The 16,771-nt window shown below is 38.1% G+C and overlaps 1 long non-coding RNA gene across 10 annotated transcripts in view; it reads left to right on the forward strand.

Annotated features, from left to right (window-relative positions):
• LOC122238695 overlaps positions 1–16,771 on the forward strand; it is an 83,542-nt gene that overhangs the window by 31,638 nt on the left and 35,133 nt on the right. For 4 of the 10 annotated variants that reach the window (XR_006217762.1, XR_006217764.1, XR_006217765.1 and 1 more), the window contains 3 exons: positions 2,792–2,942; positions 9,862–10,227; positions 11,759–11,920. The exons of 3 other annotated variants lie outside the window; for them this stretch is intronic. This is a non-coding gene — a long non-coding RNA (uncharacterized LOC122238695). The remainder of the gene's footprint in view (positions 1–2,791; positions 2,943–9,861; positions 10,228–11,758; positions 11,921–16,771) is intronic. 3 more of the 10 variants (XR_006217770.1, XR_006217766.1, XR_006217767.1) reach the window with 2 other exon arrangements.

The raw sequence follows: 16,771 nt of genomic DNA on the forward strand, positions 1-16,771 counted from the left end.
CAATCTGTTTTACGATAATACTTACTTTCTGGTATTTACTGATTTTAGCTTGAACACCTATTCCGGTAATTAAGCTGAAACCATGGCATGACTTGATTTAGAGAGACGGATGTTAGCTGCTTAGATCAGCACGTTCTAGGAACCTTCCATGAAATGATTTTCCTACAAACCGCCATCACTTTAAGATAGGTGGAAAACATTGTCCACAGAAACTCTCTGACATACTTCCAACATTCAGTTATTCACGGTAATGAGGATCACACAGGAAGCCCTGTAATTCCCAGTGGAACATCAAGTTAAATCCTGATGGCCTAGAAATAATGGCACTTTCTGGGTCTGTGTATCCAGGGGTCAGTTAGGCATTTGTCAGTGGTACTTTTTGCATTTTCCCAGGTTAGTAGCTGAGAGCTTAGACTGGTAGTCACCGGTCAGACAACCCAACTATCCCCAGTGGCCTACAATGTCGAGATTCTAAAGGGTACTCCAAGAACTAGCTAGAGTTCCAGCATCAAGGCAACCCAGTTCATACGCTCTGCAGAGACACACTGGCGGTCCCGCACACAACCCCGTGTGTGGCCTTCCTCTGTCCTCTGCTGTAGTCTTCCTCTGGGTGTAGAGCTGACCCACTGAGAATGGACACTCTGCTGGCGTGGAGACAGCAGCTGGGAGTGTGGATAACGGGCCGTGCTGAGCTCATGGGGGCAGGAATGCCGCAGGTGAGGAAAGCACGCGGGCCACTTCCCAGGGGCCAGGCTGCTGGCTGGGTCCCCACGGGAAAGTGTGGAGAAAGTATTTTCTCTTCACTTGTTCTTGCTTCTTATTTTGTGGTATCGCAAAGCACTGTCATAGCCCAGGACACGGGGGTAGAACACTTATTTAAGGATTCCTTTTTTTGTTTCCCTTTGAAAAACTATTAAAAAGGGATTGTGTCTCAGGGTGGGTTCGATGGTGGCACAGAAGTGTGAAAAACTCTCAGTAGATTCCAGAAAGACACGGAATCTGGGAGTGAATAACATGCCAAGGTATTTCAAATACGAATTGAGGAAAACACTTTTCCAAGTGAAAGCTGATGGGAAGCATTGCACTAATCAGCGCAAATGAACAATGTGGTTTGGATCATTTATAATGAATTAGCGACGCTATCTAAATTTGCACAGGCATGTTTTCCATTGATTAGTTGATCCTGCGGTGGTTCTTGTCAGGTACGATTGACAAGGTAACAGAGGAGTTGTATGACTTGCCCAGGTCACACAGCTAAGGAGAGTGGTGAGGAGAGGTAGCTCCATATGACAGAAGTGTACTGGTGAAGAGTCAGAAGATCTGGATTGAATGTGTCCTGATTCAAATGAGCTAATTAATTTTGCAGCAGTAAGCAAGCAAATCATTTAACTGCTCAAGAAATCCCTCACTCATAAAATGAAATTTGTGATGATTAATTGCTCTCAATTGCTCTGCACTTTTATCTCCCCTCCCCAATGGAGATTAAAAAGAAATTAATCCCAGACTTGAGACTCCACCCAAGATCAATTAAATCTAAACCTTTCATGTGCTGGGCCCTTAAGCATTGTTTGTTTGTTTGCTGGTTTGTTTGTGTTCAAGCTGCCCAGCACTGAGGGCTCCTGAACTGAATGATTTCTGAGGTGACTTCCATCTTTTACATTCAACGTTAATCTATTCCCCAAGCCTGGATACTTTGAGGTCCATTGCATCAGCGTCCACAGTGTGAAAATTTGGCAAGAGGCTAAATGGGTTTGTTTGCAAAACTGGGACAGAAGTGCATGGATGCCAATGTCCATCCTGTGCTATGTCCTCAAACAGCTGAAAGGCTCCTGCAAATATCAGTCCCATGTAAAGTAAGAACTCATTTGTGTAAGAGGAAAACAGCAAATTTTTGTTGAAAAGTAGTATCAGTTTAAGGAAAAGTCAAAACAGAGAAGGAGAAAACTGTCACTTCTTTAGTTATAAGAATTAAAAATGTGTTGGCAAGAATGACGGTCTATAACAAGAACTAGAACTTAATGGTTCGTCTCATTGAAGGAAGACATATCAATGCTAACATCCCTATGAATACTTGTTCTTTCTGCAAGAAGCTAATAGTAATTTCAAGCATGTATACATTTGATTTATAATTTATTGAAGATGCTATAAACCCAAGGAATATTTCGATTGTTGTACTTTTCCTCAGCAACCCAATTTTAACCGCCTGGCATTATTTGCTAGGCATCATCTAGCCAACTTTCTGAACAGAAGGATATGCCATGTAATGGGGAATCCCCATTGTGTTTTAAAGGTAACACAAGACTTGTTGATCAGAAAGCAGTTTCTTTTTGTGCTATGGGTTTACCATAGGGTCATGACACAGACACTAGTAAATGTGCTTTAAGCATGAAAAAAAAGCAGTGTTTTTTGGAATATTATTTCCATGGAGGAGAAAGAGATTTTCTGAATAACCGTAGGAAAGACTCGAATAAATTTACACAGGTTACTCAATCTGTAATACACTAATTGGCCTGGACCTCTCCAAAGATGAGAATGCAGCTCAACATTTTCCAGAGTCTTCTACCTCAGAACCACTTTTTGTGGAGCATCCTGTGGGTTAGCGATACTTACAACAACTTTGACAAATGATGGACTAGAAATAAAAAGATGGACCAGTCATAACACATTGGATTTTGCCATTACAAAGCATCTCTGTTGAATTTTTATATTAAATTTTTGCTTAAGATAACAAAGATTAGAGCAGAATAAGTATTTCTGTCTCTACTTCCAATGCATTGAATGTCTTCCACAGAAACTCTCAGAGGTGATAACCCTAAACACCTATTTAACAACCAAGTTGTCACGAAGATAGTACAAATCAAGAAGAAAAAAAAAAGAGCACAGTTTCAGAGGGAATATTGGATGCAATTAAAGTTATTGGTGATTCACTTACCATGGGGCAGGTAAGTCAGCCTCTTGTCAGTTAAAGTCAGAAATAATGTGCCATTAGAAGATTGAAGGAACCCCCAAACACTTGCTTAATTTAGGTAATGATGATTATCTATTCAAAGAATGCTCTGTATTTATACTTAGCTATAAAACTGTTTTAGGTGGTGAAAAATATAATTGCAAAACTAAATCGAAACTCAATTTGACTTTTATAACATTACCAGTTTAATTAACAAATACATAAGTGATGAAATTATAGGAAGCATATTTTAAATTAAGATTGCTAACCTAAATGTTTGAGATATAAACACAATTTATGCTTGTTCAGAATTGGCAGGAAGTGTTTGGAATTGAACTGTGTTCTTGCATGAAGCTTCCTGCCTCGTGGTAAACACAGAGTTCTTTCCTGGGGTTAGGAATAACAAGAATGAGTGAAATCTTCAGATAATTCAAGAGTTTAATTTTAGTTCACAGTTCCAATTTCCTCCTCTAGTAAATCACATCACTGCTGCTAAAAGTAGGAAACACGACTAATTTTAGTTTTGTTATTTTTCCTACTCCTATTCACACATTAATAAGCAATGAAAGTGCATAAAGCAGGGCACAGGGGAGAGAGGTTTTTTTTTTTTAAGACAAAACAACATCAGGGGAAAATATCTACTGATTAGGCAATGGTTCCCTAAATTAATCAAGGGTGTGTCAGCAAAATTAGAAATCAAAATAATGCTGAAGACCAAATGCCCTTTTTATTTTTATATTTTTAAAAAATTTTTAATGTTTATTTTATTTTTTGAGAGAAAGAGACAGAGCATGAGTGGGGGAGGGGCAGAGAGAGAGGGAGACACAGAATCCGAAACAGGCTCCAGGCTCTGAGCTGTCAGCACAGAGCTGTCAGCACAGAGCCCGACACGGGGCTCGAACTCACATACCATGAGATCATGACCTGAGCTGAAGTCGGCCGCTTTACTGACTGAGCCTCAACAGGTGCCCCAAATGCCCTTGTTTAATGGTACTATTGAAATGTCTGCTGAAAGAGCGCCCATTTTTTATTTACAGGCTAGGACTGTTTGGAAAACACACTACTTAAAGTAAGCGAATCAACCAGTTTATAGGGTGTTAGGAACAATATTCTATGGTGAGTCCGCTGGACCATTCCTTACCTTGAGTAACAAGAATCGGAGGATTCCGGGAGAGCACTCTGGGCCCAGAGTAATAATGCCAAGCACCAAGAAGGTCTGCATTGATTGTCGCTGCATAGATGAAAGGGCGACCAAATGAAAAAGTTATGGAAAGAAGGATGTCACCTTTAATGTTAGCCTTGTTATTATTTTATGCCTGATTTCTTAATCTGTGAACTTCCAAAAACTTCATTCCCTCTAGAATTAGGATTTTTCTTCTTTACCCTCTATTTTATCTTACCCCTGCTCCCTACTGATGAATTCCCCTGATCCAACTTGTTTCCCAACTACCTGGTTTCCAAGTTCTGCCTACTCTTGGATTCTCTGTTGCCTTCCTTCTTCTACCATCCTCTGTCCACCACACGGAGAGCCAATCAACTCCCCAGTCACTGATTTCTTGGACACCCATCTATTATTCCATTCAATTCTTCCCTGCAGGATGTGGCCCCAGAGTCCATCTGCCCCACCACTCTGGAGTTAAGCACATGAAGGGGTCCTGTTCCCAGGTGTGACTATGACTATGAATCTGTTTAAACAAGTAGATATTTAAAAATAAATACTAACTCATTATTCCTCTCTGCCAGCCCCAATACCATCAGCAAAACAAGTTTGTGGGCATATTCATAGTCCATGAGAAAACTCTCCACATACACCCGGGCCATATGACCACCGGAGGAGTTCTATGTGTTTGCAGGTTCCCAGAGGTTCTAGCTCAAGATATCTGGTGGGAGGATGCGCAGTCAGGCTCAGGAACTCCAGGGTTCTGTGTCATATTCTTCACATGGAATTGGCTTCCGAACACCCAGCTGTGATTCATCTGACTGAAGCAGCTTGGATCGTAGAGCTGCAGTTTCTATTATCTTTTACTTCAGTTGTTCTATTACATCTTAGACTTTTGGAAGATTAAAAAAAAAAAAAAAGGAATCTCACTTTCAGATGTAAAATGGTGCAAGTGCTGTGGAAAATAGTATGGCAGTCACTCAAAAAATTAAAAATAGAATTAAAAACGGCATATGATCTAGAAATTCCACTTCCAGGTATATATTCAAAAGAATTGCAAGCAGGGTCATAAAGAGGTATTTGTAAACCTATGTTCATAGCAGCACTACTCATAATGGCCCAAAGATAGAAGCAATCCAAGTGTCCATCCATGGATGGATGGATAAATAATATGTGACATAAACCCACAATAGAATATTATTCAGCCTCGGGGACCCTGGGTGGTTCAGTTGGTTAAGCATCTGACTCTTGGTCTCAGCTCAGGTCTTGATCCTCAGGGTCATGAGTTCAATCCCTACATTGGGCTCCACACTGGGCATGGAGCCTACTTAAAAATATAAAATTAAAAAAACAATATTATTCAGCCTTAAAAAGGAAGGAATTCTGACACATGCTACAAGACGAATGAAACTTGAAAACGTTATGCTAAGTGAAATTAGCCAATCACAAAAAGACAAATAATGTATGATTTCATTTACATGAAGTACCTAGAGTAGACAAATTCACCGAGACAGCAAGTGGGATGGTTGTTTTCATGGCCTGAAGGAAGAGGGGACTGGAGAGTTACTGTTTAACGGGTAGAGTTTCAGTTTTGCAAAATGAAGAGTTCTGGAGATTGATGGTGATGACGGTAACACAACAATACAAATGTATTTAATACTATGCTTAAAAATGGTCAAGATAGTACATTTATGTTATTTTGTTTTATTGTGTATTTTACTGCAATTAAAACATTTTTACTTATTTATTTTTTATCTTTTAATATTTATTTATTTTTGAGAGAGATAATGCAAGCAGGGGAGGGGCAGAGAGAGGGGGAGACAGAAGATCCAAAGCAGGCTTTGCACTGACGGCAGCAAGCCCGACGTGGGGCCCGAACTCATGAACCATGAGATCATGACTTGAGGTGGAGTCGGACACTCAACCGAGTGAGCCAGCCAAGCACCCCCATGAAACATTTTTTAAAAAGATACTGCCTGCTGAAAAATTTTTAAAAATAAGACACAAAGGAAAAAAAAATCCCTTTTTCTTAAGCCTTGGTTCCTAATTCCAAGATACAGTGCAGCTACGAGTGCAGATTACAAAGTCAAAATGAACTTTCTAAGCTAAGAAACTATATTGTTGTCACATTTTGCTCAAATAGTATGACATTCAATTGAGGGCCCACCATATTTAAGTGTATCAAGTGCTGTTGGGGGTGGGGGGAGGCAAGTATACAACTGTATAGGAGAGAATCTCAGGCATGGAAAAATCTGAAGTCTACTTGAAGGGATAAAATACATACACCAGTAACTACACTGTGGACTTGGATGCCATGTGAGAGAGAAAATTAAGTGTCATGGGAAAGCACAGTCAATGTGAGGAATAATAGATGGAGTTGGTGACAGTTGATTTGAGTTTTGAAGGCTGGGGAGATATTGACGGGCAGAGATGTGGGGTGGTCTTTCCAACTAGAAGGAGCAGTAAATAGAAAAGCATGAGCATCATTGCAAGAATAGGGAACTGGAGGTAGGCAGATACAGTGGGTTGAATCCACTTTAGACCTAATTTGAGGCAATAAGAAACCATTAAAGTTTTTTGAGTTAGAATAATCACAAAAAAACCCAGCTCTTTTAAAGATTCTAAAGATGTAATCTGCACTGTTTATCTTAGAACGGATTTGAGAATGCAGGTAGGATATCAGCCAGAAAACTATTACAGAGGCATGTAAAAATTAATGACCACTTGGAACACAGAAGTGGCAACAGAAATCAAAATAAGGGGAGGGGATGAGCTGTTGTGAGAGATACCACAGACAACAGGGTAGGATGGAGAGAGCACTAAATTGGGAGTCAGGGGTCCAGGTGGTAATCTGGTTTTTACTAGCGCCTTCTTTGTGTAAGCTTGGAAGGTCACATAACATGTCACAGCTTCAGTTTTCTCATGTTTAAAAAAATTTTTAAGTGTTTATTTATTTATTTTTGTGAGAAAAATAGCATGCAAGCATGAGCAGGGGAGGGACAGAGAGAGAGAGAGAGAGAGAGAGAGAGAGAGAGAGAGAGAGAGAATCTTAAGCAGGCTCCACGCCCAGCACAGAGCCCCTGACACGGGGCTCAATCTCGGGCTGTGAGATCATGACCTGAGCCGATATCAAAAGTCAGCTGCTTCACTGACTGAGCCCCCCAGGTGCCCCCCAGTTTTCTCATCTATAAAATTTGGGAGTTAGGATAATTTCAATGGTTGCTTCCAGCACCAAATGTCCAGGATCTAAACTGAAGTTATAGTTTGGTGGAGTCATCACAGGAGGAGTGGTGATTGCAGCCTGGATGTCAAGAAAATCACCAGGGAAGAGAGAGTCAAGGAGGAGATAGCAATCGTGAAAGCCCTATCTCCCTTCCCTGGGTCCAGTAAATAAGACTATATCTCAGCCCAATCCTGCTGACAAAGGGAAACGACAGATGAAAGTATAAGAAGAAAACAAAGAGAACCGGCATTTGGAATAGGGAGTCTCACGTGTGACCCTGTCTAACACTCAAGTTACATTTTTTCTCCCACGGGAAGTTAATGAAGCTAAATTGGACTTGACCGGATTTATTTTTTGTCTCTCCAGAAGGTCTGCTTCCCGTGATGCCTCTGTGTCCATGCCACAGTTGTGAGGCAAACTGGACCCGTTGTTGGTCTGGCAGGAGAGAGCACCAGGGAGGAGAACAGCTGAGCTAGCAAGGGCGCGTGTCTGTGTTTTATGGTCATGTTCCTCCTGGCTTGAACGATGGCACCACCGTCATTCTGGCAGGCCTGGCAGCAGGTGCAGGACCATTGTTTGTGTTGCCCAGATCTACAAGGGTACAAGCTAGGCCAGGGAAATGGCAGCTGTTCAGTTGAGCAGGGCGATGGTAAGGGATTGTTTCTAGATGGCTTCGCAGCTGACATCAGACACAAATCATTATTGTTTATGAAGAGGCTTTCTCCTGTCATTGAGCATTCCACTGTTGGACAAAAAGATTCAAGGAAGGACCAAATGAGCACAGCATTTGGGTTGGTGCTGTTCTTACCCATAACCTAGAATTCCAAAAATGTGTAACCCCAAACCAGCTGATTTGTGTCTTGCATTGCTGCTTGGAACCTCCCCCGCCCCATTAATGAACATACTCCTCCAATGACTATAGAGGGGGTCCAACTGGCCAACACCCTTCTTTGACCCAACATATATTCTATACAGCCATTTCACCCCGATGACAGTAACACCTGACCTCATATAGTTTTTTCCACTGTTATTAAAATACTGATATGGGCCCTCTTCCTTCTCACAACTCATACCTACACGATTAAGATCTCCTATTTATTCTTGTATCAAAAAATGTTATTCTTATCAGATCTCAATAAAAAGTCTGTTTATTTCTGGTGTTCCAACATCCTTTTTGGAACGTTCGTCTTAAGAGATTATGGAACTTGCAGTTTTGGTTAAAGAGGATCTACCATATAGTACATTCTATAGGAGCAGGGAATTATTTTCTGTTTAGTGCATTAATACTTGGAACAGGGCCTGGCACATTGTAGACATTAAATAATTATTTGTTGGATAAATAGAATGGATGGGTCATAATGATAACCAGGCCTTCACAGCAATCTGGTTACAGAACAAAACCTTTAGAAATTTGTTAAAATCTCTAGACTAAATATTCTATTTAGGATAGATTGTCTCACCCAGAACCAAAGCCCTCTGTCAGCATCCATAACTGTTGTAGAGTAAAAGCTTGTTTCCAAGGAAAGCACCTAGTTGATCTCCAGTGACTGGGTATTGATGATGACAATGATGTAGAAAAACCCAGGGGAGCCCAGAGAGCTTATGGTAATATCTATATGTAGAAACAATTTTGCTGGTGGTCTTGCAGAAGCAGTTGAGAATGGGGCCTGGCATACATCTGCAAATTTTGTGTCTAAATATAACAATGTTTAGATATATTCATATATGAAATAATGAACACCCAAAGAGTTCTAATGTCCATGTGTCCTAATAGTACTTAGCCATTTACTTTCTAAACTAAGCTTTATAAGATAAAAGTTATTGATAAGGTGATTCATTCTGCCAAAAAATGGTTTTTCTTGTATTGTTTTAATATTTATGTAACTTAATATTAGCCTATTGATTTAGCTTCTATTTCTTCCCAGAACCCAGAAGTCTAGATCCAAAAGGAGTATTTTCACTAGGGTGTATTTAGTAACTGACTGAAAAATAATTTCTTCCAATTTTGCTGTTAGGTAGATTAATATTCAATGTATGCATCAATTTGAAGAACAACTTAAATCTTATGTTAATTGGAAGCTATACAACCCAGAAATTACTGCAGTGGATGCAATTTCTTCAATACAATCCTTTTTTTTTTTAAATGTTTATGTATTTTTGAGAGAGAGAGAGAGAGAGAGAGAGACAAAGTGTGAGCAGGGGAGGGGCAGAAAGAGAGAGAGACACAGAATCCAAAGCAGGTTCCAGTGTCTGAGCTGTCATCACAGAGCCCGATGGGGGGCTCCAACCCACGATCATGACCTGAGCCTAGGTCGGACGGTTAACCGACTGAGCCACCCAGGCACCCCTTGAATACAATCTTTTTAATAGGATATACAACCACCTAAAATCTTCAGTAGAAGTATACAGTTTTCAAGAAAAAAATAACCGGTGTGTGATAAATTAGCATACCAGTCTACTCACAGACATTTCAGGCAGGATAGAGAGGATTTTAGTCTCAGAGACTAAAATATATATATTCTTTACTGTTAGGGAGAACCAAAGCACAAGGCATTGCAAACTGTAACATAACACAGACAGCAAGACAATCCAAGGAGGATCCCATTAAACGCTGGTATAATTGAAGATCACTGAAGAATCCAATGTGACTTACAGGAAAGTATATGGGGAACAAGCAGAGTTCTGCCAGGACATCTGCTCCAGGATGAGGAGGGACAACATGGAAATGAATGAAGCCAGTGCACTAGGTGGAGCGTTCATGCATCTGAAAGCCAGATCTGAGGGAAAGTGTGACATGAAAGCAAACATGTGATGTCATAGAAAACAAAAAAATACTGAAAGGCATTTTGTACTACGAATGTCTTCTGTTCAGCTGAGCACCCCCTGATAAATCACGGTGTGAGTTCATCCTCATAAAACTATGTAAATCTAAGATTTAGGATGAATACTAAGATTTCCAAGAGTGATGAACATTTATTTTGCAATGGGTAAGCCTGGTATTTCTTTGGCTTGTTCTGGGTCATCAAATTGTCCTCTTAATTTTTTCTTATTTCTCTGTCTCTCTCTCTCTGTCTCTGTCTCTCTCACTGTGTGTGTGTGTGTGTGTGTGTGTGTGTGTGTGTGTGTGTGTGTGAAACTTCTAAGTTTTTATTTAAATGGTACATTTGATATTTTACCTTTCCATTACCACTTGAAAAAAGTTTCAAGATAATGTACCCAGCCTAAATGATTAACATTAATTACATCAGAAAACAATGGAAATTCAGATAGATTAAAGAATAATGTAAAAATACATACATACATACATACAAAATATAGGTGAATATTTTTGTGATCTTGGGATACAAAATTACTTCATGTAATGGGTTGAATACTGTTCTGCCAAAATTCATGTTCACAGAAACCTGTGAATGTGACTGTATTTGGAAATAAAGTCTTGGCAGATACAGTCAAATTAAGATGAGGTCATACTGGATTAATATAGGTCCTAAATTCTATATAAAAAGAGGAAAATTTGTAAAGAACATATTTGTAAAGAAACACAAAACTAAAGGTAAAAAACCAGGAACTGAGAGAAATATTTGAAACATTTATGTCAGGTACACAATTGATATCCTCAATATACAAAGAAGGCATAAAATAATCAAGCAACCATTAGAAAGTGGTGCTAAAGATCTGAATAGACAATTAATGAAAGAAAAAATGTCCAATAAATATATGAAAATATATTCCATATATCCCTAATAACTATGAAAAAAATGAGAAACCAATTTTACCTATGAAATTTGTAAATAATGGAAAAAATGTGCATAATATTGCTCTAAGTATTTTATGTATTGCTAACTCATTTATTATTTACAGTAACCCTATGAGCTAATAGGGTTATTGTTAGATAATATTATCTTCATGTTAATAAAGGAAACACTTGAACCACAAATTTAGCAAGGATATACTGAAATGACCATCCTCATATACTACAGATTGAGGGCTGATTTGACAAATTTTGTTTTAAAAACAAGCACATCTTTTTTTTAAATGTTTATTTATTTATTTTGAGAGAGAAAGAGAGAAGGAGAGAGAAAACACGCACGATCAGGGGAGCAGGGAAGGGGCAGAGAGAGAGTGAGAGGGAGAGAAGCCCAAGCAGGCTCCACACTCAGCACAGAGCCTGACGTGGGGCTGGGTCTTACCATCATGTGATCATGACCTGAGCCAAAATCAAGAGTCAGATGCTTAACTGACTGAGCTACCCAGGTGCCCCATAAACAAGCATATCTTTTGATGCAAGAATTCCCCTTGTAGGAAGCTGTCCTTAAAAAAATAAAAGATGAACAAAGTGTTAACAGATATTGTCTCTGTGTAATTAAGATGCATCTTATACTCTTTTGTATAGTCTTTATATTTTTGTTTTCTAATTTCTAACATATAGCCTGTGAAGAGCATCCCTTAGTTTGGCAGTGCACAGCTTGACAGCCCTGATGATTTTTAAAAAGCAGATGAGAATTTCCGGCTGTAGATAATTGACAATTTTCCTTGTGTTACTGAGAAATCAGAAGCGGCAGATGGGAAGCTTAAGGGGGATGGAACAGAGGTAAACTTTATGATATAACATTTTGTCTTCCCTTTAAAGGAGTCCTAGCCATGTGATCAAATAAAAATTATTTGATACTATTTTTATTCATCCCAAGTAAGTATCTAGTAAATATTTTTTATCAGTTTTTGGGTGGAAGAATTGAGACATACATTGTTTGCCTTACCCTAGTATTCAAAAACTGTGCTTCAAGTCAAATCTGTGGCCAGTTTCCAGCAAGAGTGTGTGCACTCAAAGCATATATTATCATACATTTCTGACTTATTTCCTTTTCTATTTTCCTTATTTCTTTTTCTAACTTATTTCCTTACTTTTGTTTCTTAATTTATTTCAAATTTATTTTGTGATACCATATTGCATGCATCTTTATAGATCTTAACTCTTTTCTTAGAATACAACACAGTATAATTAAAAATGAATTATGTTAATTCAATACTCATTAGTAAAACTGTAGAGAAAACAGAGAAACCATTTTTTAAGCATCTAGAATTTTGAAACCAGAAATAAAATAAAAATTTAAACTACTTAAATTAATATAAAGCAAAAACTAGTATAAATGACTTTTAGATAAATGTAAAGTGAATGTTTTAAGTGATCACCATGTAGCAAAGAAAGGTGAATTGTGTCATATTTCATGTGCCATTCTGTTGTAAACACTCTTAAAACCTGGGTCGCTGAGGTTGCCCCTTTCTTTTAATGGCTACACTTTGGAGACAGGTGATGGTATGCCGAATCTCCATGGCTAAGTGTTTGATTTATTATTAGTTTTGATTTGAGAATATTCTGTGTATGAAGTATAAAAAGGAACAAATGAAACAATGACATTTGGGAAGCAGTAAAATCTGAGGGTAAGAGTTCAGAAGAAATTAAATATGCCTTGACAGCTACTAAAAACAAATAAAAATTAAAAAGCCCAAATGCACTTAGAAAAGTTCAAAAAGTAGAGTTTCACATGTCTGAGAGGAAATAAATCATTTTGTTCAATATGGCCTACATCAGGTGGCATAGGATATCATATACAGTTTTACACTTAACCAAAGAGAAACATCAATACCTTGGCTAGAATTCAAAGGCACCCAAGGAAATCAACCAGATGATAAAAGGATAAGAGGTTTGAGTCTATGAAGAGAGATTAGAGAAAATTAATGTGTACAGCAAAGAGTAAGAGAACAGAGGGGGTTGAGACTTTTCCTTAAAAACTTGAGAAAAAGTACCACAAATGAAAAGTTGGAGCCTCCAAGAGGGGCAAGAAGCTAACTGGGGCTGACTTATCCAGTAGGCTTAGTAGGTAGAGTGCCCAGGGCCCAAGATACTTTTAGAGGCCCACAAAAATGTTTTCACTCCTTTAAAAAAATCAGAAGAAAAATGAGTATTATAATAATAAGTATATAAAAATAGATCAAGCCCAGGTTGTGTTCATCTTTATGCCAACACATTCAGAAAACATAATTTTGAATATGCTTTTATGGAGGAAGGAGCCCACAAGGGCAAAAGTGCCTGGGCCCGTGAAAGTCAGAATGTGGCCCCGGAGCTAACCTAGCAAATTTTAGACAAAATATTGGATCAAAACAATCTCCATGGAAGCTTGTTGAGTGTTAAGCACAGATGATCTGGGGGGCTCACAAAGAGGCACCCCAAGTTGAGCATAGGAAGAAGAGGCTCACTTTCTGCATCTATGAAATTCCAATTGCATTGCCTTAATGTCTTCCCATGTGTAAAATACTCATATAATTAATGTTCACAATAATGCTATGAGGTAGGATTTGTTAGCCCTCTTTGACAGATGAGAAAATTGGAACTCAAAAGATGACATAATTCACTAATGTTATAGAGGGAGCCAGAGTCAGACCTGAAGCTCTGACGCTAAGTTCACATGGTGTCACAGCACACAAGTGGAAAATCAAACAGGTGTAATTTCCACCCACTCCATGCTACCCTTACCCCCACTCCTCATCACTCCACCAAGGCCCTTCTTAGATTCATATTCTAATGCTTATTTCATTTTGTTAATTATATCTTAGTTATGCCATAACACACACGTTTGCAAGTCCAAATTCTCTTTGCTATGGTTTATTACAAGAAAAGAGGATCTTTGAGTAAGTTATTTTACTAGATGAATCTGCTTCTTTAAAAATTTTGGATCCTATTGACATGAACTTATGAGATATACAATTTTCTGAGGCTTTTCTTCTAAAAAGTATATGTAATCTTGGGGAGTAGAATGGGGAAATGATGTTGGGTGATCAAAGGTCATTTTCAAAACAAAGATATCTGTTTAACACCAGATCTTCTAGATAGACCAAAACATATGTGGAAATTTATACTTTGAAATTAGAATTTTTTAGAATTTATTCTAGGAGAGAGATCTCTAGGGAGTTGATAGATATGTTTGTGGATTGTCACATTCCTTGTTATTTCTTATGGTGTCGTTATAGGCTATTGGAATTTCTGAATCAGGGAAAGTGACTTTTATTAAGAAAAATGGAGAAATTTTTATTCTACAGAATTTTTCTTGGGGAGAACATTTTATATTTATAGGGGAAAAAAACCACTTGGATGAACTTCTTAGTATGAAAGATGAGATCCTAATGGGTCAATAAATTGCCTTATAAAGCAAGTGTGTCTTGTTACCTGGAGGGCCCTTTGCCTAAATGCCATGCTGCGTTTAAGTGTACCACGTTTGGCATGGAAGATGCGGGAAGAGTTGAATGGCACTGCACAGGAGATGGGGGAGTAATCTGAAATTGTCAGAGTTTCCAGAAGGAGGGCAGAAAATTCAGCCAGGATGGTTAGAAGCGGGGGAGGGTGTCTAAGAGCTTAGAAGAAGATTTTGTATTAATTTTTTAGTTGCTTGTTACGGAGTTTGAAAAGCAAACCATTCCCTCAGAGGTTTCAATAAAGTCTATATATCTCAATAATACTTTTGAGTGGGTAGATTCTTTTCCAGGAATTCCAAAAGGTGCTGAGTTATGAATCAGGGTTGGCCTAAGGAAACCCGGAGACCGCAGGCCTGGAGGCAAGAGTTGGGGCTAAGGGCAGAAACATCTGGGTTCCATTTAAGTTTTGCTCCAAAGTCAATACCACATGCTGGGAAAAGCAAAAGCATCTATATCCCTGCCCAGCACTGAATATAGAAAGAAATTAGTGTTTCTGACAGGAAAATTGCTTAAAAGGTCAGGATACCTCTTACTGTAATGATCTAGGAACAAAAAACCAAAATATACTATAGATATTTATTTTCCATTAGTGTTTTTATTTTTAATCATTAACGTTACAATCATAGAAATCCTGTTGCTATCACTTCCCTTTTTTTCTACTGCCAAGATTTTTGCTGCAAGAAGTTTAATTCAAATCAATGTTGTTGATCAATACTGATTTTCACCAGTGACCCTTATTGCCATAATAATAATAATAAAGATGAGAAGTATCATTTTGATATTAATCTTTTGGGGGAATAACTACTTTGAAATACCAATGAAATACCAATATGACTGGGACAGACGATGTAATAATTTTCCTCTAAGTGACTAAGTTACATTCCTTGTTGTGGTGCACACATGTTTTCCACACTCGCTTCCATTACTTAGCAGTGAACTTAAAAAAAATAATAAATTGCTGTTGGTTGAGCAACCCAATCTGTGGTGCTTTGTTACGACAGCCTAGCAAACTAATACTGTTTCATATTTAGAACACTTAAATATGCCCAGATAAATGGTTGGATTTTCTGAAATTGAAATATCATTGACATACAACATCATATTAGTTTCAGGTGTATAACATGTTGATTTGACAATTTTATACATTACTCAATGACCACCACAGTAAGTGTTCTTTCTATACCAACTGTTTTGCAGAATCAAAGTTGTTTATTTAGTCTTCTATGTTTTCCTTAGAAACTCAGCAGATTGTGTGGGGAGTGTGTGAAGACCACTCTGAATAGGTTTATGCAGGCAACGTAAACAATTCATAGAGACATATAATCATAGTAATCCATGCGTCCCTGGTCTCTTCTTTGTCCTCATGTTGCTGGTCTTTATGAGAATTACTTTAGATTTTCACTCCCTTCATTTCACAAAGCAGCCAAGAAGATGGTTGGGTTTTAGCATGTAATCTCTGAAGCTTTGTTTGCTTTCCTGCAATGACCTGGAACCATTGGGTCACATCTAATTAATATGTTGTTGGCAGAACACGCTAAACAGAAGTTGTCAAAACTAAATGATTAGAGGTTTAGATTCAGGGTTGAATTACATGTGTTACTTCCAAGAATTACTGTAAGTTATATGTGACTACTTCAAGCTTACAAGGTCTAAGGCTGTTAAACACCCCCTAACCAACACACACACCTCATTAATGGATTTTTAAAAACAATCATAGAATATGTTGCCAGCAAGCATTTTTAAGTGGAATTTCTTTTAATCTTTTCAAGTAACAAATATTTGATATTTAATAAACTTAACACCCCTTCCCTTAAAAACCAAGAGAGGTGTGAGTTGAAATATTTTTTCCTAATAATTTTGACCCAAAAGTTTTGATAAGCAGAGTGAACTTTGGGGCCTATAGTTTTCAAATTGACTGTCGACATTAATGAAGCTCACTGCATTAGCTGGGCTTTTTCACTTATCCAATGTAAACATACTCCTAGCCCAGTATCTTTGCAAATTTTACACTATATTTGCCAACCCTAAAATCTCTGCAAACATTGGACAGGATCACCTCTTGCTACCTGGTAACAATGTTTATAAATGTATTTATTCTGATAAGATGGCCAAGTACATTTAAAAAATATTTCTTAAAAGGGATTTCAGGATTTTTTTTTTTTTTTTGCAACCTTAAATCTTCATTCCTTGTTCT

The sequence above is a fragment of the Panthera tigris genome, chromosome B2 (assembly GCF_018350195.1).
Source record: "Panthera tigris isolate Pti1 chromosome B2, P.tigris_Pti1_mat1.1, whole genome shotgun sequence".
Taxonomy (NCBI): domain Eukaryota; kingdom Metazoa; phylum Chordata; class Mammalia; order Carnivora; family Felidae; genus Panthera; species Panthera tigris.